The following is a 22,182-nucleotide window of genomic DNA, read 5'->3' as shown; positions in this document are numbered from 1 at the left end:
GAGGTCAGGAAGGGATGGCAGGGAGTTAAGGGTAAGGGGGAGGAGCTTGGAGCTGGGATCTTAGCTGTTGGAAACTGCCGGCTCGGATCCGATGTGGATCCGATAACCCATAGATTGATGCACAAATGAAGTTAACTACTTCAGATCAGTAGATATTTGTATTCCTCACTGCTGCAGTAGCCTACAGGTGATATGTATTTGTCCTGCTCAGGAAACAATTATGGGGTGTCTTCAAAAGCTCTGCCCCCACCCCACACACATACCTTCACTCTGACTGCTGACTGGCTAATCCCAAGGAGGGAAATCAGCAGTCAAAATAAAGACTTCTTTAGGACTTTCTTCCCCATACAATGAGAGAAGAGCCTAACAATCCTGAATCAAACAACCAATAATAACAAGGAAACATCTTTCTTTTGGCTTTTCCCAGTTAGGGGTCATCACAGTGGAACTCCGGTCCGCTAATGATTGGCAGTAGATTTTTATGGTGCCGGGGTGCCAGCCCAATGCCCAACCTTCAATGAAGGCACATACATTCATGAATGTCTTCGAATGCCACTTGACTGTGGGGAGGACATGCAGACTCCACACAGAAGGTGCTTCAGCCAAGAATCGAACAGGAGAACCTCTTGCTGTGAGGCAACAATGCTACCGCTGCACCACCGCGGCTTACAATAACAAGGAAACATATAAAGTAAAAAGAAAACAAGCTTACTTTATACCTCAACTACAACTATATACAAGACTAGGGTGAGGGAGTGCGGGCGCAGCTACTACAACAGTAAGGAATTTGAACATCTACTGTTCTGGGAAAGTGCAACTTACACAACTGTACTATGTTTATTATTCTCACTGCTGCACTAGCCATTAGGCTATATGGATCAATTAACAAAGCCTATCGAACCTGGAAGGAGGAAGAATGTTGATCCAGATGCCCCCAGAGAATGATCCAAGAAAAGCTAGACCTGAACCTTGAAAAGGGGTCTTATCTGTAATGTCTTGTAAAGGTATGTACAGAGGACCATGTAGCTGCCTCTAGAATACTTCTAGAGTTCACTCGTTTCCAGTACACCAAAAAGATGAGACTCTAGTAGAATGTGCCTTGATACTGCCTGGAATGAATTTGCCATGGTGGGAATAACAAAAAGCAATAGCTGAAGACAACCACCTGGAAATTGTTGTTTAGATACAGAATATCACTTTTTTGCCATTTAATATGAAATAAATAGCTGATCAACTTCTTCTAAAGGCCTTAGTTATTTCAAGATAGTACCTCAGCTGCCTATGCACATCCAGAGTATGCAGAATCCTTTCTCCCTGGTTATAGGTTTCTGAGTAGAAAACTGGGAGATTGATGAATGAATGATGGTTTGTTCTTAAAGAGACCCTATGACTGTGGAAAAATCAGAAATGGCTCACCCACCTTGAGAGGTTGCAACTCAGATTTTCTTCTTGCAGATGTCAGAGCAGTGATAAGTGCAGTTTTCCAAGTCAAGAACCTTAAATCAGCTTGGTGGGCAAATTTAAAAGATGACATAATTGACTTCTCCAGCACAAAGTTGAGATCCCAAGGAGGAGCAAATTATTTATAAGGAGGTCTCAAGTGTAAAAACTCCTTTCAGAAAATTGTTTTACAACAAACAGAAGACAGAGGAGGATCCACTGGCAGACATGCTGAAATGGCAGAAAGATGAACCTTTATAGAGGAATAAGGGAGGCCAGTGGAAAGTAATTAACACAAATATTTGTGCACCAGTGGTACAAAATCTCAGTGGGCCACTGACTATCGGTTAAGCATCCACTAGAAACTCAATGTCACTTAACAATATAGGGTTTTCTAGTAGCAGGCTTTATTGCCTCCTTTAGTACCTGCTGCATGTTTTCATTAAATAAATGCCTAAAAGATATTATAGGTTCATAGGTTCATAGGTTCGTACTAGGCTATCTGCCCTAGGGCATTTATAAGCCTAGCCAGAGTGTATGTGGCTTACACCACCCCTTAGGATGAGAATACTACGCCCTTTTAGGGTTTAGTTTACTATGCCTCTGTCTAGTAGTGACAAAGAGATGACCCCCGGGGTAAACCTACGATCTCCCATCCACTCGTCGAGATTTCTCTTGAATAGAGTCAGTGAGGGGCTCTGCCTAACATGGACTGGGATTCTGTTCCAGAGTGTAGGGAGCCTCTGGGTTATGAATCTGTCCCTCCAGCACGTTCTATTTATTTCTGTGTTGAGGTTTAATTCACTTGTTCTCGTGGCTCTGATGGATTTGGATTTTTTGAGGTGGAGCATGTCCATTAATTCAGGATTGGACATGGCCTTGTACGTCAGGCACAGATCACCTCTGAGTAGGCGGTATGCGACTGAATAGAGCTGGAGTTTTTTCAGTCAGGCAGCATATGACATATGTTTAAGACCCTTTATCCTCTTGGTGAGGAACTTTTGGGGTCTTTAGAACTGAATCATCTAGGCATTCCATTGAAGCTGACTGATATTGAGGTGTATCAAATGTCTGTGAGGAAGCTTGTAGCAATTGCACTTGACCAATTCCAATTCCATAATAATGGAGAACCAATGCTGCCTGGGCCAAAAGAGGTCACCACAATGACTGTTGGGGTATCCTTTTGTATTTTCAGAATTACCCTGGATATCAGTGGAAACAGTGAAAATGAATAAATGAACATTCTCTTAAAAGGGAATGAAAATGCATCTGTTTTCTAGGCTTGTTTTCAAGGAACATTGGAAAAAATGTGTTTAATTGTCTGTTTTGAAAGGAAGTGTACAGATTTATTTGAAGCATTTCCCACAACTGGATCAGTTTCTGGAAGACCTTCTCAATTAAATTCCATTTATGAGGATCTTTCCTGGGAGGACACTAAGAAAGGATATTATTTTTTTTTCCTACTCAAAGAAATTTTTATTAAATTTTTTTCCATATTTTAAGAAAGGATATTCTTCAACACAGTTAAGCCAAAACCTGCTCTTCCTCTCAAGACAGATCCAATCTGTAATGAATAATAAAGGTATAAGGATTAGCCTAAGCAGTAGCTGTACATATATCATCCATGGAAGCCCTGGATAGAAATACTGATGATGTTGCCATGGATCTAGTTGAATGGGTTCTCAAAGGTTTTGGTAAGGATGACCAATGACTCACTCGAAGCTGGTGCACTCAAATAAGGCCTCAAAGCTGAAGATACTATGATCTTTGGATCCAAACCAGATGGCTCCAGAAAACTGAGATCCAAGGGCTCCAAAAGTACAAATCAGATTGGAGAAGGAACCAAGACTGTTGGTGTAGAACTGTGGAGGGCTTCCTGACCTGAAGGAACAGCTCTCCTCTGAATCTGCTCCAAGACAAACTTCCTCAACATTCTGTTCAAATCAGCTTCGGTCAGACTTCTGGAGGAATGAGATGATGAGACCAAAGAGGAAAACTTGGGATGCCAGTGAGATTCTAAATATGGCGACGTGACCCGAAAGGGTACCAGATCAATGGAGGGAGAATATCTGGTTCTAGGTAAAGGCTTCTGATCCAATAATCCATGATCTGAGGAAGCTGATTTTGTGTCTGACACCAGCTTTGGTGAAGGAGCAGTCTTTGGACCTGACTTTTTATGTTTCTTCCTTGGAGGCCCAACCATTGGATCCGAGGATAGGGTGGAGGAGCCTGACAGATCTGAAGGTTTTTGGATTGTTCCTTACACATAGATTTGGGGGTTGAGCCCCAGATAAATCCTCTGAGAAGGTGGAGGGAAGCAAGCCTTTTAAAATCAGCTTGTTCTTCCAGTCCACAATGGCCTGAGGATTAAAAGATTTGCATATAACACACTCCTTTTGAAGATGCTCAGGGCCTAGACAATAAACACACAAGGCGCGAATGTCAGAGAGTGGTAACTTATGACCACACTTCTGGCACTTTTTAAAACCAGATGGTTTATCAGATATTTTCCTAGGCAAGAGAAAAAGGAACACAAAACTTTTTTTTTTTTTCAGATAGAAAAGGAAAAAGGAAAAGAGATACCAACAACGGTATCAAAAACTGCACTAGCATGTAAAAGGGGGTAGCTAGGGAAAAAAATTACCAACAATGGTAAAAAGAATTACACCAAAGCGTATTAAGGGAGGAAATATATAAACTACTGAAGAAAGTAATTAGATAGTAAAAAAAATATATCAACCTATCTCAAATTCTAAACAAAAGCTTGAGAGCTCACAGTGACCATGTCCAAACATGAAAGCAGCAAACGAGATCTGGGAGTATGTGAGGGGATAGAGCATTATGGGTAAATGAGGAGCTCAAGAGTTTGCTAATGGCCACGAGCTGAAAATAACAGTTGAGTCAGATCCGAGGGCCAGATCCAAACGTAATTGTTGAGGAATGAATGAAAATTGACAACATCAGATCAAATGTTATGCACTTACCATAATGCTAGATGCTTTCCTTCATTCAAGATCCTTTCATTAATTCATTCATGTCCATCTGATATGGCATATGAGTCCTCAAGGCAGATCTCAGACAGCAACGTCAGTGCTTCAGCCTCAACCCCTTAAGAATTTTCCTCTTCCATAATGAATTTGCCTCCTTAGTAATCTTAGCTCACAGTTGACACCTGAAACTCTAACTATCACTATGCTACTGAGGAACAGAATCCATTACAGTATCAGGTCCTACTGGAAAAGCAATGAGGATGGTGGGAGGGTTGTCATATCAGATGAACATGAATGAAAGAATCTAGTATTACGGTAAGTACATAACTTTTGTAGCCTAATCATTCAGTATGTCCAGTCTAACATATTGGTCAGAATCCCCAGCTAAAAGCTTTCTGGGTGATCTCATTACAGGAGACCTTTCAAGATGGTAGTATCAAAAGAAGCTCTGGCCCTTGAGAAGCAGCCAAGTTTACAGTGACTATTAAAGGTATGCATGAATGACCCAATGCCAGCATCACAAATGTCACTTAGAATACCTAAAGAACGCTATAGAGGTAGTTACAGCCCTTGTGACTCGGGCTATTGGTTTACTATGTAATGGCTTGTTCTGACTGGTATAAATGAAGGTGATCCAAACTGACAACTATCAGGAGACAGAGACTTTTGATAGTTTTTGTTCCAGCTGATTGGGAGGAAAGGAAATGAACAGCTGTGTGTCTTTTCTGTAGTATTTGGTTCTCTAAAGATAGAAATTAAGCTGTCTATGATCATCCAAAGTATGCAAAATGTATTCACCCTTATTTTAATATTTTAGAAAAAACACTGGCAAACAGAGTGGTTGAGATAAGCTGGATTCTGTTGCCACTTTAGGAATAAAGGAAGGGCTAATTCTGAATGACATCTTATCTATGTGAAAAAATATATAAGGTGGAGATGAATATAAAGCTTGCAGTTCTGAAATTTTCCTGGCTGGTGTGATGACTACTAATAAAATCAGTTTCCAGGACAGAAATTGCAATTGTGCTGAAGAAGTGGGTTCAAAGGGAAATTTAGCTAGAGCTTCCAGCACCAGATTTAGATCCCATAGTGGAAGTGGCTCTCTGACTGGGAGTCTGAGTAGAACGATCGCTTTGAGGAAGGTTTTGCATAACCTCTATGAAGCAAGAGAATGATCTCCAAAACCTACATGGAAATTAGAGATTGCTGCTAGCTGAACCTTGATCACAGAGCAACTAGAGCCAATTGGAAAATGGACTCTTAGAAATAGAGGATATCTGACAAAGGAGCAGAGAAAAGTCAATGTCTTGATTGTCAGCCCAGAAGGAAATTGCTTCCATTTGCTGTGATAAATTTTGCTTGTGGAATTCTTCTGAGAGGCTGTAAGTTTTCTAATCACATCCTTGGTGAGGGACTGTTCTTTGGCCATTAGTGGAAATGGAGAAACCAAGCAGTTAACTTTAGGCTCAGAACATTCGGTTGAGACTTTCCAGAGGGGTGAGTGGTTAGGACCCTCATTACTTCCCAAAATAATGGGCATAACCTGCTGCTTTCTTGCTTGTTGACATATCAAACAACTGTCATATTGCTGGTATGGATGAATGTCACACCCCATGGGAGATGGTCCTGAAGTTCTTGCAACACAGGGAGGACTGCCCTCAACTCCAAGGCATTTATATGACATTGGCATCTATGTCTGACCATTAACTTAGATCCCCCCTTTTAATTGCTCCCCTACCACAGAGAGGTGGTGTCCATGGTCACTACTGCTACTGGGTTTGGGCTTTTCTGCAGAAAACAGTGGTGAAGTTAGCCAAAACTTCAGATGAGATCTGCTAGACTCTGTGATGACAATGGTTTTGGAAGGGGGAGTGCAGCCGTTGAAGCCATTAGGCATGAAGAAGCCACTGTACGATTCGCATGTGAAATGTGCAAAGTAAATCATCTCAATGGAAGAAGCCATGAGGCCTAGCACTCTCAGAACTGGAGCAGCAAAAGGAAAAAAGGCTGAGAAGAAGGGAATGGATGGCAGTTGTAAAAGTCTGAAGTCTTTCCTGTAGTAAGGAAATTATGGATTGTGTAGTGTCTAGCCTGCAACCTAAAAGCATGATAATATGATTAGACTGGATTTCTGAAGGTTGACTGTTGTACCCTGTGAGATGCAAACATTGAGAAGATAGTTTTTGGCTTTGATAAGACACTCCATCGAGGGGGCAGGCATAAGTCATAGGTGGGTTGCTATGATGGCTATGCATTTGGTAAATACCCTGGCGGCTGTGTCAAGACAGAATGGCAGGAGCTTGAACTGATAGTGATTGACTCCCATCCAATAGCGCCTTGACTCTTATCACAATCTTTATGTGAAGGCATACCTCCCAACCATCCCGAATTACTCAGTTTTTACTGAGTTTTGGGGTCCAAATAATGGGGTGCCACAATTCCTGAGTGGCACCCCTTAATTTCCGATTTTCCAGGTTTTTTTCTTTTCATTTCTTTTTCTGTCTTTTTTGAGCATGACGTCATCGCGCGGAGGCATGCGCGGTGACGTCAGCTACGTGTGCAGCCTGCCAGCCTGTCGGATTTCAGCTGAGGAGGACTGAGGAAGTGAGAAGTCAACAACACAATGTTACTCACATAATCAGTTTATCGTACACACAGTACACAGACACACACACACACACTTACACACACACACACACCCTGTCCCCTGTAGGCAAGTTAGTTTAACTTAGTTAACCCAAAAGAAAATCTTTTTTTGCATGATATATGCACTTTATGATATTATTTTATACAATGTGTGAGTCTGTGAGATGAGAGTGAGTCTGTTTCACACATACATTACTGAAATATACAAAACTTGTTGTTCTAACCCACCCTAGCCCCCTAGTATACCCCTTGGAAGTGCTATGATGAGTAATTATGATCCCGAGTCCCCTCCAGATGCTTTGTTTGCATTTATGCAATTTAGTTCACCACCTTAATTGTTAGTAAAAATGGTGTACTGTCATTGTCAATCAACTTCATGCAGACATGCACTAAGTCTGTCTCAAAGCCACCAGTCTAGCCTAAATGGTAGTGAAATGCATTTATGCACGGTCATAACCACGTATTTCTGGCTGGATTTTTGAATGAATGGCTGCATGCGCGGGAAGTGAGCGACTGAATAATGGAGTCTTTTGGAAGTCGATTATTCATATTCGTTCTCTTTTCATTTGTCTGCCGAATTCTGGTTGGAGCAAAGCAAACGGAAGGGATTGAAGTAAGTGTGTGTGTGTGTGTGTGTGTGTGTGTGTGTGTGTGTGTGTGTGTGTGTGTGTGTGTGTGTGTGTGTGTGTGTTTGTGTCTGTCTGCCTGTGCCTGAGTGTGTGTATGTATGTTTTGTAGCAGTGCTGTTAAGGAAAAGATTTATTTTAAGGTACTACGTAAAGCTGGTGTTCAGACCAATGGAGGTAGAGTTACCATTAGGATTAACACACATGAATAATGTGATATGGGGGGCTTCACCAGCATTTATCTAGTTACAGTACAGAAACCATGGAGTCATTAAATGTTTTGGGCATATTGGTCTTGCAGGGGACAGATCGAAAAAGCTACTTTCCCCTACAAGTAATGGAAGGGGAATTGACCCATATATATTAGAAGTAAAAAGACCCACAGAACAATACATCAAAGAATTACCAGTAAGATTCATGACTTTATTCTACATTGATAGTTAAGGTTATGATGCACTGTTGGAAAACAAAGATTTCACGCCATAAACTGCTGTGTATGCAATACACACTTTCTTTTCATGGGACATTCATCCTGCAAACATATGTAAGTGAATAGACAATATTTAATTTTCTCAAACATATCTTACAACTTATTAATATAGCATGTCATAACATCATCAGGGACAGGATATGAATGCCACCTTTTACCAAATCCTGCATTTTACTTACCTCATGTGACTGCCTAATGATATTTTGAAAGTATACAGAGCTTTACACATTTTAACTTCCTCTGGTAGTTTACCCAGTGACTTAAATTCATTCTCACACTCTCTCTTTCTCTCTGTCATGCCATAAACGTATTCTAGTCATGTTCAGTGTTCTGTGCATTTCCCCTTTGTTTCCTTGATGAATGATTTAGCAAAAAAGTACTGTACGGCCTCAACAGACTAAGGACATACTTAACTAAATATCTCCTAAATAAGTATTTTTGCAGAAAGACAACTTCCCACAACCCCAGCATTTATATATACAAACACCACAGTCACAAAAAGTAGTGAAAGGTGAAAACATGTTAAAGTGCACAGCAGTCTTGATCAAAGAGTGGTCCCACAGACTGTAAAGAGTCAGGCCTTGAACTTGGGCAGTTGTATTTAGGTAGTTATAAGCCTAAGGTCCTTAGCCACCACCACATTTATGCCTTGTTTTTGATCTGTTCCTCATAAAATCTGTGGTTTTCAGCATTTTTGTGGCAATCACTTAACGACTGAATTCACTAAACAATGACAGGCATTTGAATTTCAGACTTCGTATTCTTCAGAAAATAAATGGTAACATAAAACCTTTTATTCTAGCAATTTTCTAGGTTTATAAGATATTTTTTGGGCTGTATTCCCCCATTATTGGCTTTGTACAGGTTTTTTGTGCTAAGACGTTGAGAGCTATGGTGAGAAGTGAGAACTGAATTCTGTATTTACCCATTATTGGCTTTGTCCAGGTTTTTTGTGCTAAGAGGTTAAGAACTATGGTGACAAGTGAGAACTGAATTCACCAAATGATAGCCATTTAAGTTTCAGTATTCCTATCTTTCAGGAAACTGCTGATTTGGCATAGTGGTAGTGGTATGCTTTTCTGACTGTAGTGCACAGGGTCCTCCTGGGTTCAAGACTTGGCAGTGAAATGCATCATGGTAACATAACATTTTATTCTAGCAACTTTCCAAAATGTTTGTCACCCCCACCCAAACCCCCCCCCCTGAAATTGAAAATAAGTGCAAGAAGCTATGCAAGATGCTTATGGCTTACACTACTGTTATTCTGTTTTATATATAGATATATATTGTGTGGGTGTGGAAGTAGACTTTTATGATGGAAATGTTCTGAATTGGGCAGTTTTGTCATTATTGGTTCATGCATTTTGTTTCATTGCCTACTGTAAAAATGTTCAAACAATAAATTTAAAATGTGCTCTTTCTAACAAGTGTGCTGTGCAAGGAATATAATTTAATAAAGTCAGGAAGGTATATCAAAGAACACATGTATGCTTCTTGTTTTGTGTGGAAGGGGCCAATGATTTGAAAACAGCCCAAAGTAATCTTTATCCACCACTGGCCATGCATTTTCTTTGGATGTGGTGTGGGTTTCAGTGCTGTTTCAATTAATGTAAGTTTCAAGGGCAGAGAAGTTTTAATGCCAAGTCTATTTTCACTGTGAGACAGTATTGCTTTGTTTAGCAGATTTCTATTAGTGTTTGTGCATTGTGCTACAAAATGCAAAAATAAATTCCAAATAATCATTGTAGAAGTAAAGCAGTATGCACACATTAGTGTTTATGGTAATGGGGCACAATATACAGGTTATGGGACACTGGAATGGCTGTGGGGGGACTCTGGTGCCATATTTTTGGTTGTCTGTTCTTCAGTTTGCGTTTGAAAGTTGGTATCCCACAATTCCACTGGAGTGGGCGTGGTTACATAATTATGTATACAAATTTGATGTTAATCAGCGTACAGATTTGCACCTATTTTTCATGGGCCTTGTCCAGATTTTTGATGTTTCCAGGTTGAGAGGTATGTGTGAAGGTAAGCATCATGGAGATCTATACAGCACATTCAGTTATTCGCCCTGAGACAGGGTAAAACTGACTGCACCTTAACCATTCTGAAGTGAGTCTTGTGAACATACCTGTTTAGAAGGCTTAGGTCCAAGATCGGCCTCATGTCTTGACAGTTCTTGGAAACAAAAAAGAACAATGAATAAAAGCCTGACCCTCTCTGATCTGATGGCACCCCTTGGATCACTCTTTTTTCTACAAGAGAGTTTATTTCTCTTTTTGCCATAAATAGAGGTAGAGAATTGAGATGTACAGGGAACACATCTGGTTGTGAAGGCAGAAAATGAGATTGTAGGGAAAATTCCTAAGGAGATAAAGGCGGGAGCATTAATGTTTGTGGGTCAGATCCAGAAATTGACTTGAGAACCCATATATTGGATCAGATAGATTGAATAAATAGCATTCCAAGTTAATGGCTTTTGATATCTGGATAAAGACTGCAAACATAACCAAGACTTATGAATAAGGAAAAATGTGAATGCAATTTAATCTGTAATAAGTTAAGACTGTAGTTGGATAAACATTTTATGAACACCATTGAATCTATAGATACACCAAAGGGTAATGCACAGAACTGAGAATTTGACCCAGAAATAATAGAGAACCTTAGAAACTTCCTGAAGCCTGTGAGTATGGGAATGTAGTAATAAGCATCTTTCAAGTCTAGTGTTATCAACCAGCTCATGATGGGTAATAGGTTCTATAAAGTCAACATTTAAAATGTTGATACTTTCAGAGGTTTAGAAATGAAAGATCTAGTACTGGCCTTCACAAGTCTCTCTCTTTGGTACTAGAAACATTCAGGAATAGAAGCCTTTGTCCCTTTTACTCACATGCACTAGTTCTATTACTCCTTGGTTTGCAAAGATGGAAGAACCAGAGGAAAAAATTCTGTTTTGTTTGAAAGTTGGGGAGGAATTCGCCTGAAAGGTTTTTGCATCCAGTGCCATCTGTAACTCACTTGTACTACTTTTCACACCCAGGAGTCTGAAACAATCTTTTGCCAATTGGTAATGAAGTGCAAGCCAAGCTACTCCTTGGTGAGTCTGTTTTCCAACTGAGACTGGCCTAAGGATCTAAGGAGTTTATCTATAGGTACTTTACTAGGCTGTGAAACATTAAAGCAGAAGTTACCAAGTAAGATAGCATTACAAGAAGAAAGGAAAAATCCAGTTGATAATGTTTTTTGACAGACTGACTAATAACAGGAAAGGGCTGTTAATTAAGCTAGAGCATAGTTTTGTGTAATTGTCTAGCAGTACTGCAGCCTTGTTCCAATCTGGGGAGTCATTATGGGAGGAATTAGCAACAGTACTACTTTGCTCAGTAAAGTACTTTTGTTTTGTTATAAGCAATAATGTGCCACATCATATTCTATTGCATGATCTGCTGTCTGTATAAAAGTGGAAACTGAACGATATGAAGACTGAGAGGCAAAAGCGATCTTTAAGCCAGGTTTCAGTTGTAACAGTACCATCAAGAAGTTCAGATAATAACTGAGTTTTGAATTGCTTTCATTTATTATTAATAATATTGATGTTAAAAGTGGCTAGCCTTTTTAAATAACAGTAAGGAAGGGTGGCAAGGGAGGAAGTTGGGCCTGGATGTAGAGGCAAATCTCCTGTTGCACAAAATTTTAAGTAGAGTAAATAAAGTTTTGCTTGTTTGTTTTTTAAGGCGGAGGAAAAGGAAGTGCAAATGAAGTAGCTTTGTAGCAAGTAGATTATGTGTGTGTATATATATATATATATATATATATATATATATATATATATATATATATATATATATATATATATATATATATATATATATATGAGTTCTGAGATGTCTGTAAGAGAGATACCTACTTTTACTTGTTATATGGAGAATTAAATAGGAGAGTGGTGTCATGAAAGAGACAGAAGGGAAGTATGACGGAAGTAAAGAAGGATAGAATGAAATGTGAAATTGGGAAGCACAGCAGGAGTGTAGAAATAATTATGAAGGCTGGCAATATGGGAAAGGTAGTCATAGTAAATGATGGAGAGTAGCACTGAGAAATATAGGAATAATAATAAAGATATCCTTAAGAGGAGAGAACTGTATAAGCAGATGAAAAGAGTTAACAGGGTGATGATTTGAGTGTATTGAATGAGTATACTGAGTGGCAGGAGTAAGGTACAAATAAAGTAGGACCATTGGGGCAGCCATGGAAGGGAGCATGAGAGGAATAATGCGAGATGCACCAATCAGATTAGGGCAATTATCAGTCAGTGAATGTATGAAGAAAACTGAAACCTCAGTCAGTGAGGCAATGAAGTAAATAGATGTCATACAAAACAGTTGTAAAGAATAAAAACTGGCAAGCTTATGTTAGAATGAAAGAAGTAAACTGTACTACTGTGAAGCAGGTGTGAAGCAAAATACAGTGCTATTCCTGTAGTACCACCGGCAAACAATCCAAAACAAACAGGGTGTCCTTTATTTTTATTCCCTACATGTACACTGCAATAGAGAACCTAGACAACAAAGAGAGTGAAACGAGAGGAAAATGGTCAAGTCTACAGTGTTTCCAGAGGTACCAGATTAACCAGCACAGTTACTGCCTGTTTGGATTCATACTGGCCAACAATGCCAACCTAGAAGAACATGGAGGTAGCTCATCCTTAACATAGTAATTACAACAGGTATGACACACAAAATGAAGTCAGTTAAACATTCTACTTATATCCCTAAAAAGCTGCAGTAAAGTCACTTCAGCTATATAGGGAGGGACACTTACTCTCTACAGGTGCTTGCTGGAAGCTGTACTCAAGGGATTTGTTGACAGATGAGACTCAATGATACCACCAGCAAAGAGCAGATCCTGACTGAATGTCAGTGGAAGGAGCAAACCAAAGAAGAAAATAAAGTAAAATTAAGACTTGAACTGGCAGTCCCAGTAAAATAATGTAGTTAGTAAAACAATCATACAGCTTAGGCAGTGTAGCTACAACACTCAACAAATGCAAGTAATTACTGACTATCCGTTCAATATCAAGTACCCAGGTTAAAAGTGTTACTGTAATCACAATAGACTGTGGCATAGACTCAGAACAACAAAGTACTAGACAGGTAACGTATAGGTATTAAACAAATACCTGGAGTGTTTTAGGTGCAATCAAATATATCCATGCCTTGCTAGGAAAAAAAAAAGAAGAAGAATCATGGGAAAGAGCAGGTGCTTGTACACATAAACAAGAAGAAAAGACTCAATCTAGTCAAATGAAAGGAGTAATCTACAATTATTACAGAAATGTTACCTGACTCAGAAATAATGATGAAATCAACATTCATGACAGGAATGCAGCTGGGGTGAGAGGTTAGCCATAACTGGACAGGTGCACCAATCAGATTGGGAAATAATCATTCGGTGCACACATACACACAACTGATACATTGGAAAGATACAGAAGTACAGTGAAATCCCTGTGGTATCACAGGCAAACAATGCAAAACAAAAAAAAAGAGTTATGCTTTCCTGTTTTCATTAAATAGCACTGTAGAAGGGAACCTTGCTAACAAAGGGGTGAAATGAGAGGAAAAAAAATCTTTGCTGTACTCTTGATGTACCAAGAGTTATTGCTTTGTTGGGCTGATATTGGAAGAAAATGGCAATCTAGGAGGACACGGGGCTAATCTCAAGGTAACTGCAATCGTAACTACAAAGGTCAATTAGAGAGCTCTATAGCCCTAAAAGAGCTGCAGTAATGTCACATCAATTTTGCAAGGGTGGAGACAGTCTTCGTAAATGGTGGTTAGAGACTACATTCAAGGAGTATGTTGAGAGGTGATACATCATATTGTAGAATCTGCCTGAATGTCACTATATCCCTGAAAAAAGCTGCTGCTTTTGTTGCATATGGCTTAGCCAGGAGAACAAAATATTTGGCACAAGACTGTATGTGGAATTAAAACCTCCTGTTTAAAGTTGGCTGACTTCTGCAACTGACTGAAATTTGATTGTACTTTGCACAGCTGTCCAGAATAGGGCCCTGATTTTACCCACATCATCCCTGCTGTTCCTAGCATTGCTTAATCCCACAAATTGAGAAGCACTTGCAATTAGTAATCTTTTCAATTTAGTTGCTGATGTTTTTGATCATGAAACCTCTGCTGTTCTATTAATTGTTACTTTCACTTCTACAATCTTCTTCCATATCCTTCAAGAAATGTTATACTGAATGCTCACTACCTGGCAAAATTATATTAAGAAAAACACTGGTATATAAACATATTTTAGGAGTACAGCTAACAACACTAACATACTTAGATGAACTTCAATCTACTACCTCTCACTGCTACACTAAAAATATATGCTTAATAGATGCTTATTATAGACATACAGATATATTGCACTCTAACTACTGCATACATGTAGGTTTGTTTTTTCTTCTCTAAAACTAAACAAAAAGTGCCTTATACACCCCTTATTTCACCCCTTTGTTAGCAATGTTCCCTTACTACTGCACAAAATGTGAACAAGTTTCTAGTACTTTTATATTACTATTTTAGAACTTTAAAATCTGGAAGTCTACATCTGTCCAGACACCTCATTAAATAGCATACATATCCCACTTTGGACATTCGCACAGCTGTGTAACATCAACATACATTTCAGGCAACATCTAGATGTCACAAACTTTTTTTTTTTTGACTTGCTTGTAAGCTGCCCTCAATCAGGTTCACTTCAGTTAAGGAAGGGACCTGATTTGCCGCAGCAGCCAGGGAAGTAAGTTGCAGCAAGGACTTGACTGGTCCTTGTAAAGCATTGCCTGTGTCAACTGCCTTTAAAAAGGTACATATGTACTAAGCATTACTTCTCTTCTTGTTTTTCAAGAGAGGAGTTTGCTGTGCTGTAATCAGCAGATCCGTTTTGTGGATTACTGGCATGAGGACGGATGGAGGATTCAAGCATTCCAGGAGTGGTCATGGGACAAGTGAAGGAGCTGTATTTTCAACTGTCCCTGTAAGGGCAATTTCTAAAAGATCTGAAAAACTGTCCTTTTAAAGGCCTAGTCTGTGTGGGGAGAGAAGCAAGCAGCAGATCAGTCTACAATCGTGAAGAGGAAGCAGAGGATTAGTAGCAGCCTTCTATCAGCTGCAGAAAAGGTAAGTTGCTGGATTTATTTTTAACTTTATTTTTGAGGGGGTTGAGGAAACCTATAGGGAGATGATTGTATTACTTTTTGTGCAGGGTTTTTATGTTAACAGGATTGGGGGGGGGGGGGCATGGTTCTTAACAGTTTTATGTTATCTTTGTACAGAATTCTACTGCTAAGAGACTGAGGAAGGGAGGCTTGTCTGTAAAAATTAATCTTCAGATTTGATGTAGTCTTTTTAGTCAGGCTTACATAAGAATGTTCATTAATTTATTTTGTTTGTCTACACTTGTGCTGAAAGATTGGTAGCGGGGATAGTGGTTGTCAGAATGTTGCAGAATGTAGAGATGTTGTTTTGATATATACTAATGCAAGCCCTGTTATACTAGTATTGTGTATACCAGCGATGTTTACAACTATCCCTGATGCTACACGGTTGTTTTATGATCATTTTTTGCTTTGTCCAGAGTTAATGTGCTGAGAGGTTGGGAGGGGATTTAGGGGCTGTGTTAATGTTGCACAATGTTCAGATGTTTGCCTGGTATTATTTGTCTGTTTCTCAGTAAAAAAAATGTAGGGTCATGCAATGCATGTTAATGAAAAAAATCTTGGTATTCTAGCATCTTTGTTAGCTTACAAGCACATTAATTTTTAATGTTATGCCTTTGTCTTGCTTTTATTTATATTTTTACTTCATCTAGAATTACGGCTGCAAGAATTCTGCAGAATGTACCAATATTTTAAAGAATACTACAGCAAACCCTGTTCTAATATTTTACTAAGTTTATCATAGTAATGTTTTTGGGTTCCTATTACGTTGTCGAACTTTTAAAAGTTTGAATGTCATATGGTCGACACCATATGATCAAACTTTTAAAAGTTTGAATGTTTCAACGGAGACCCCCGTACAGTGGGACAATGGAAGTTTTCCATTGTCTGCACTGTAGTGCGATCTAGGAGTTGGTATATTTAAAGAGTGGGGGGTGTGGGGGGTGCAGGGGGCTTGCCCCCCCTGCTTAAGCTTTCAGGTAGGTTTTTTCTGGGGGGGTTTTTTTTCGAACTTTTAAGAGTTCGAACATATGGTCTCGACCATATGGTGCTCAAACTTTTAAAAGTTCGATTATCTAATATAGACCCATGTTCTCAGCTATCTCTGATGTTACACCTTTGGCTTAGCTTGGAATTATACTGAGAGGTTAGGAGGTTGGTAGGGGCTGTGAGAACAATATCCAGAAGTTTGTTATTTTTAGTCTTCTTCTTCTTCTTTCGGCTTTTTCCCAGTTAGGGGTCGCCACAGCGGATCACCTGTCAGTTCATGATTGGCAGTGGAATTTTACAGTGTAGAGTTACCAGCCCGGTGCCCAACCTTTCACAGAAGGCACGCACTCATGCCTAGGGCCAATTTAGAGTATCCAATCCACCTACAGCATGTCTTTCTTCATAAAAAATGTGGGGGTCACACAATGCATGCTACTATGAAATCTTATTCTAACATTATTAGTTCACAAGACCAGTATTTTAAAGGAGAGCTACACCCACAGACTGAAAAAAAAACTTATTTATTTTATCAAGTCTTGATGTTTCTTACACTTTAACACTACTTTTGGATAACGTTGCCACCTATCCATTTTTTTCTGGACCATCTTGAACTCAAACTGTCTGGTAGTCCGGAAAACATTGTACTGTTTTTTTTTTTTCTTTTTTTGACAAAAAGCACAGAAACAACTGGTGTCAGAGTCATGGACTAAAACTAAATGCCAAGAAATGCATAATAGTCTCCTTTGGGAAGTCATCCATCCCTGGTAACTATTATATTGACATCATACCCCTTAGAGTTGACACAGTAGTCAGAGACTTAGGGACACACAGACAGTAATCTAGCCTTTGATCATCACGTATCTACAGTGGTGAGGAAATCATTCTATGTTGCACAACTTGTAAACAAAGGTATGGCATCTAAGTCCAAGGAAATCACTGTTTCACTGTATTCGGCATTCATCAGACCTGTCATTGAGCACAATGCCACTTTTGGTATGTACCTTACCAGGCATATCCAGCTGGAACATCCACAGAGGTTCCTCATTAAAATAATACAGGGCATAAGTAATATGTCCTATGCAGACCGCCTCAAGGCCCTATCCCTGTATTCTGTCTCCTACAGGCTTTTGAGGGGAGGTCTATGCCTGGCATACAGGGCATTGTCAGACCCCACTCTGATGGACCTCCCACATATCCACAAAACAAACAGTACCAGAATTACCCGTTCTAAAGACTTAAACCTTGCCTGTGATATAAATAGGACCTGCTGGAGAGATAGGTATCTATCCCAGAGACTACGCCGTCTATGGAACAGACTCCACATCCATGTGAAGCAGAGTTCCTCCCTAATCCAGTTCAAGTGCAACCGGGACAATTGGAAGGGAAACCGGAAATTCATCCCTGGTGTGGCACCAATGTGTCTGATGCAAACAGGTAACCTGTAAATGGTTCATCTCCCAGGCCCATGCTTACACTTATCAAGGGTATCAGAACTCATCAGAGATCTGGGATGCATGGCTAGGTTTAACATAGCCCCTTGTGGTCGTTAGTCTAGTAAACACCTATGAGCCTATGAATCATAGTAAGTCTGCAGAAAAAAAAGGCATCATAATCAGAAAGAGGGCACCCCCCCCCTCGTGTGATGTGGTGATGATGTCACAAAGTGGGTGGGATATAGGCAGGGTTATTGGGAGGTATGAGGGGTGTGGCCTAAGTCTGGTTTTAGCCATGACAAAAGGTGGCATCCCTACTTTTGGACTCTATATACTTTTTTATATATTTAAATGTAATTACAGAGTGCCTACAACGGGTCCAGCATCTTGATTTTTTAGTCTACCTAAAGGTATCCTACAATGCAGAGTTTGGCTTTAAAATATTGCATCATAGCCTCTAAGTTCCAGTCAATGCATTAACTTAACATGTGTTTCGACATATACCCTGCTTCCTTTTAGTCAGTCAGGTTTAATTACCATTTTTTGCTCTTCAATGACTACTTAAAAGACAAACAGGGATAATCACATGGAACAGTATTCTCAGCACATGAATGTTGTCTCCTGCTCTGAGTTATATGTTCATAGGTTCATAGGTAAGTACTAGGCTATCTGCCTGAGGGCATCTATAAGCCTAGCCAGAATGTGTTGGCTTTTGCCACCCCCTTAGATTAGTTCCCTGTGCCTCAGTCCAGCAGAGCCATTAGTTCCCTGTGCCTCTGGCCAGCAGAGCAACTGCAGTGATCCCCGGGATAAATTTTCTGTTTCCCATCCACTCGTCAAGGTTTCTCTTGAAGAGTGTTAGTGAGGGGCTCTGCCTAATATAGACTGGAATCCTGTTCCAAAGCATGGGGAGTCTCTGGGACAGGAAGCTATCCCTCCAGCATGTCCTATTTATCATTGTGGTGAGGTTTAGATCCCTAGAGCGTGTAGCTCTTGGGGATTTGTTTTTTTTAGGTGGAGCATGTCCATCAATTCTGGGTTGGACATGGCCTTGTATGTTAGGCAGAGACCACCTCTGAGTAAGTGGTATGCAACCGAGTACAGATAGAGTTTCTTCAATCGGGCTGCATAGGGCATTTGTTTGAGGCCAGTAATCCTCTTAGTGAGGTACTTCTGTGGTCTTTCCGGCTGTTGCAGGTGTCTTGTAAGGTACATCCCAAATAGGGCATTGTACTCTATGATGGGTCTAATGATTGATGAGTGGACGGGCACAATAACCTCTTTTGTTCTAGATGCAAACTCTTTTGTGATTAGGTGGGCCACATAGAAGGATTTTTTAACCACCTTGGCAATATGATTATCAAAGGAGAGATTACTATCTACTTGGGTCCCCAGATCCCTTATTACATTTTTTGTACTTAGGGGACTACCACGTATGTGGTTGTTTGCGGGTACTTTGTTTTTTCCAAAGGGGATGACTATGCACTTTTTGGCATTTAGCTTGAGGCCATGATTTTGACACCAGGTATCCATCTCAGCAAGACCCTTCTGGAGGATGTCTGTATCAGCTGGAGAGTCAATTATGGCCCCCCAGTTTGCAGTCGTCTGTGAACTTGGTCAGCCATAGTCCTCCTGTGCTTGCCTGTACCTCTGAGAAGTATATACCGAACAGGAGGGGTCCCAGGACTTAGCCCTGGGGGATGCCACTTGTAACTGGTTTAGAGTCGGACGTAGAGCCTGCAACTCTCACCGTGTGGGTTCTATCCATGAGCCAATTGGCAACCCATCTCGTGACATAGGGGTTTATGTTCAGGCTGGTGAGCTTGTCTATAACACCAGAATGGGGAATGGTGTTGAAAGCCTTTGCAAGGTCTAGGTAGGCTGTGTGGACCTCCTTTCCCTCATCTAAAGCCTTGGTAACTGTCTCAAAAGAAGTCCAACAGGTTTAGGAGGCATGATCTGCCCTTTACAAAGCCAAACTGGGTAATGTTTGAAGGTTCCCAATGTCTCTGTTAATGAATTCCATAATGATGCACTCCATAGCCTTGCAGACCAGGCTAGACAGGTTTATAGGGCGATAGTTCCCGGGGTCCGTTGTGACTCCACCTTTGTGGAGGGGGAATAATGGTTGCTGTGCACCACTCTATGGGTACGTAGCCTGTAGAGAGGCTGAGTTTGAACAATGTGTTTAGGTGAGCAGTTAGTTCATTTTGGAGCTCATGTAAGACACTTCCTGGGACACAGTCTGGTCCCATTAAAGCTGTACTTTTGGCTTTGGATAGGGCTGTTTTAACCTGTGTGTCAGTGATTGCCAGGGTACTACATTCTTCTGGTATGTTTATGGGCCCTTTAAGGAGTGAGACGGGTGAAGTTTTCACTATACCTGTTTGCCAGAATGTTGGCAATATCAGTCGGTTCAGTTTATTTTGTGCCATTCTGCACTAACTCAGAGCAGATCTGAGTGTTTCCACTTAGGTTCTTGACACAGCTAAAGAACGCTTTGTGGTTATCTTTGGAGTACTTGGCAATTTTTCTTTTGAAGCTAGCCTTGGATGATTTTATGAGGGATCGCAGTTTCTTGCTGATACTAATCAGGGATGTCTTTCCTTCTTGGGATTTTACTCTTTTCTGCACTAGTTTCCTCCTATTGTATAGCTTGTTTATGGCAGGGGTCGACCAGACTGGTTTCCTTTTCTTGGAGGAGTGAGTCTTGGTTTTGCTTGGGATAGCATGATCCAGGCATTCTTGCAGGTGCTCATAGAGTGCCTTTGTAAGGGATTCAGCAGCTTGGACAGCGTTGTCCTTTAGCATGGGGGCTGTGAACCTTTCCACCTCAGTCTTAAGTAACGTGAAGTTTGCTTTTGAAAAGTTTTTCACGGTGGTTTCCTTGATTGGGGTGGGGGTGGAATGTGGATATCCAGAGTGATTAGTCTATGGTCTGATCTAACCAGCGAGGGTTTGACTTCCGGTGTAGAACACTAGTCGCCCATGTTGGTGATGACCAGGTCCAATATGTTGTCACTTCTGGTGGGGGTGTTGACCAGTTGATCCAGGGCATTCGAGTTTATAAATTCTAGGAAGCATTGGGCAAGGGAGTTAGTACTTGAGTAGTTCTCTTAGTTAATGTTTGGGTAATTGAAATCACCCAATATTAGGGCGTTTGGTAGGACCTTCATATTTTACAGTGTCTCCAGAAACACAGAATGGGGGTCCTGGGTCAATCACAGCAGCAAACAGCTCATATTTGCCACTTTGACAGATACAAGGGGGAAGGGAGATGGATTGCAACTCAGGCACAACAAAAGAATGAAATTTGGCCACTTTAGAAAGAAAGTAACAGACACTGAAAATACTCTTCTTCGAGTTTATAAATTCTAGGAAGCATTGGGCAAGGGAGTTAGTACTTGAGTAGTTCTCCTAGTTAATGTTTGGGTAATTGAAATCACCCAATATTAGGGCATTTGGTAGGACCTTCATATTTTCCAGTGTCTCCAGAAACACGGAATGGGGGTCCTGGGTCAATCACAGCAGCAAACAGCTCATATTTGCCACTTTGACAGATACAAGGGGGAGGTGTTTAGGGGAGCGGAGATGGATTGCAACTCAGGCACAACAAAAGAATGAAATTTGGCCACTTGAGGAATAAAGTAACATACACTGAAAATACTCTTCTGTGTGATTATTCCTGTTTGTCTGTTAAGTAGTCATTGAAAAGCAAGAAATGGTAAAGGTATAATATTTTAAAGCCAAACACTGCAATGTGGGATACATATAGGCAGACTAAAAAGTCAAGATGCCAAACCCCATGTGGGCAGACTCTGGAATTGCATTTAAAAATATAAAAAAAATATACAGAGTCCAAAAGTGGTGTTAAAATGTAAGAAACATCAGGACATGATGAAATAAACATGGTTTTTTTTTCAGTCTTTGGGTGTTCTCCTTTAAATCCCTAATGCAATGCCTTTGTCTTGTGGTGTTTTTAATATAGCAATGTTTAAAAATCTCCTTTATGTTATGCCTTTATTCTGCAGTTATTTTTGGCTTTGTCTAGAGTTGTTAAGCTGATATGTTAGGACAGGGGTAGGACTGTTAGAATGCTACAATGTGGTACAATGTTTAGATGTTTGCCTAATGTTTTTGGTCTGTTCCTCATCAAAAATGTGTCACCCTCTGTGTCACATGTGGGATACCAGACTTGACTCAAACTTTATGGATTGCCTCTGTTTTCTAACACTATAAACAGGGACATACATTATCTCTAAAAGATAAACAAAACACAGTGGAGAAAATAGACCTATCATACAGTGCCTCCCACTCCTCTGGAACTCATGTCCCC

At 40.2% G+C, this 22,182-nt stretch overlaps 1 protein-coding gene across 1 annotated transcript in view; it reads right to left on the bottom strand.

Moving 5' to 3' along the window:
* The window catches only part of LOC122788627 (calcium-activated potassium channel subunit alpha-1-like), a 1,046,967-nt gene that overhangs the window by 572,525 nt on the left and 452,260 nt on the right, over positions 1 to 22,182 (bottom strand). The window lies entirely within an intron of this gene.

This window comes from Protopterus annectens, chromosome 14.part0 (assembly GCF_019279795.1).
Source record: "Protopterus annectens isolate FY-2018-M chromosome 14.part0, PAN1.0, whole genome shotgun sequence".
Classification (NCBI taxonomy): Eukaryota; Metazoa; Chordata; order Ceratodontiformes; family Protopteridae; genus Protopterus; species Protopterus annectens.
This window is presented reverse-complemented; position numbering and strand designations above follow the sequence as displayed.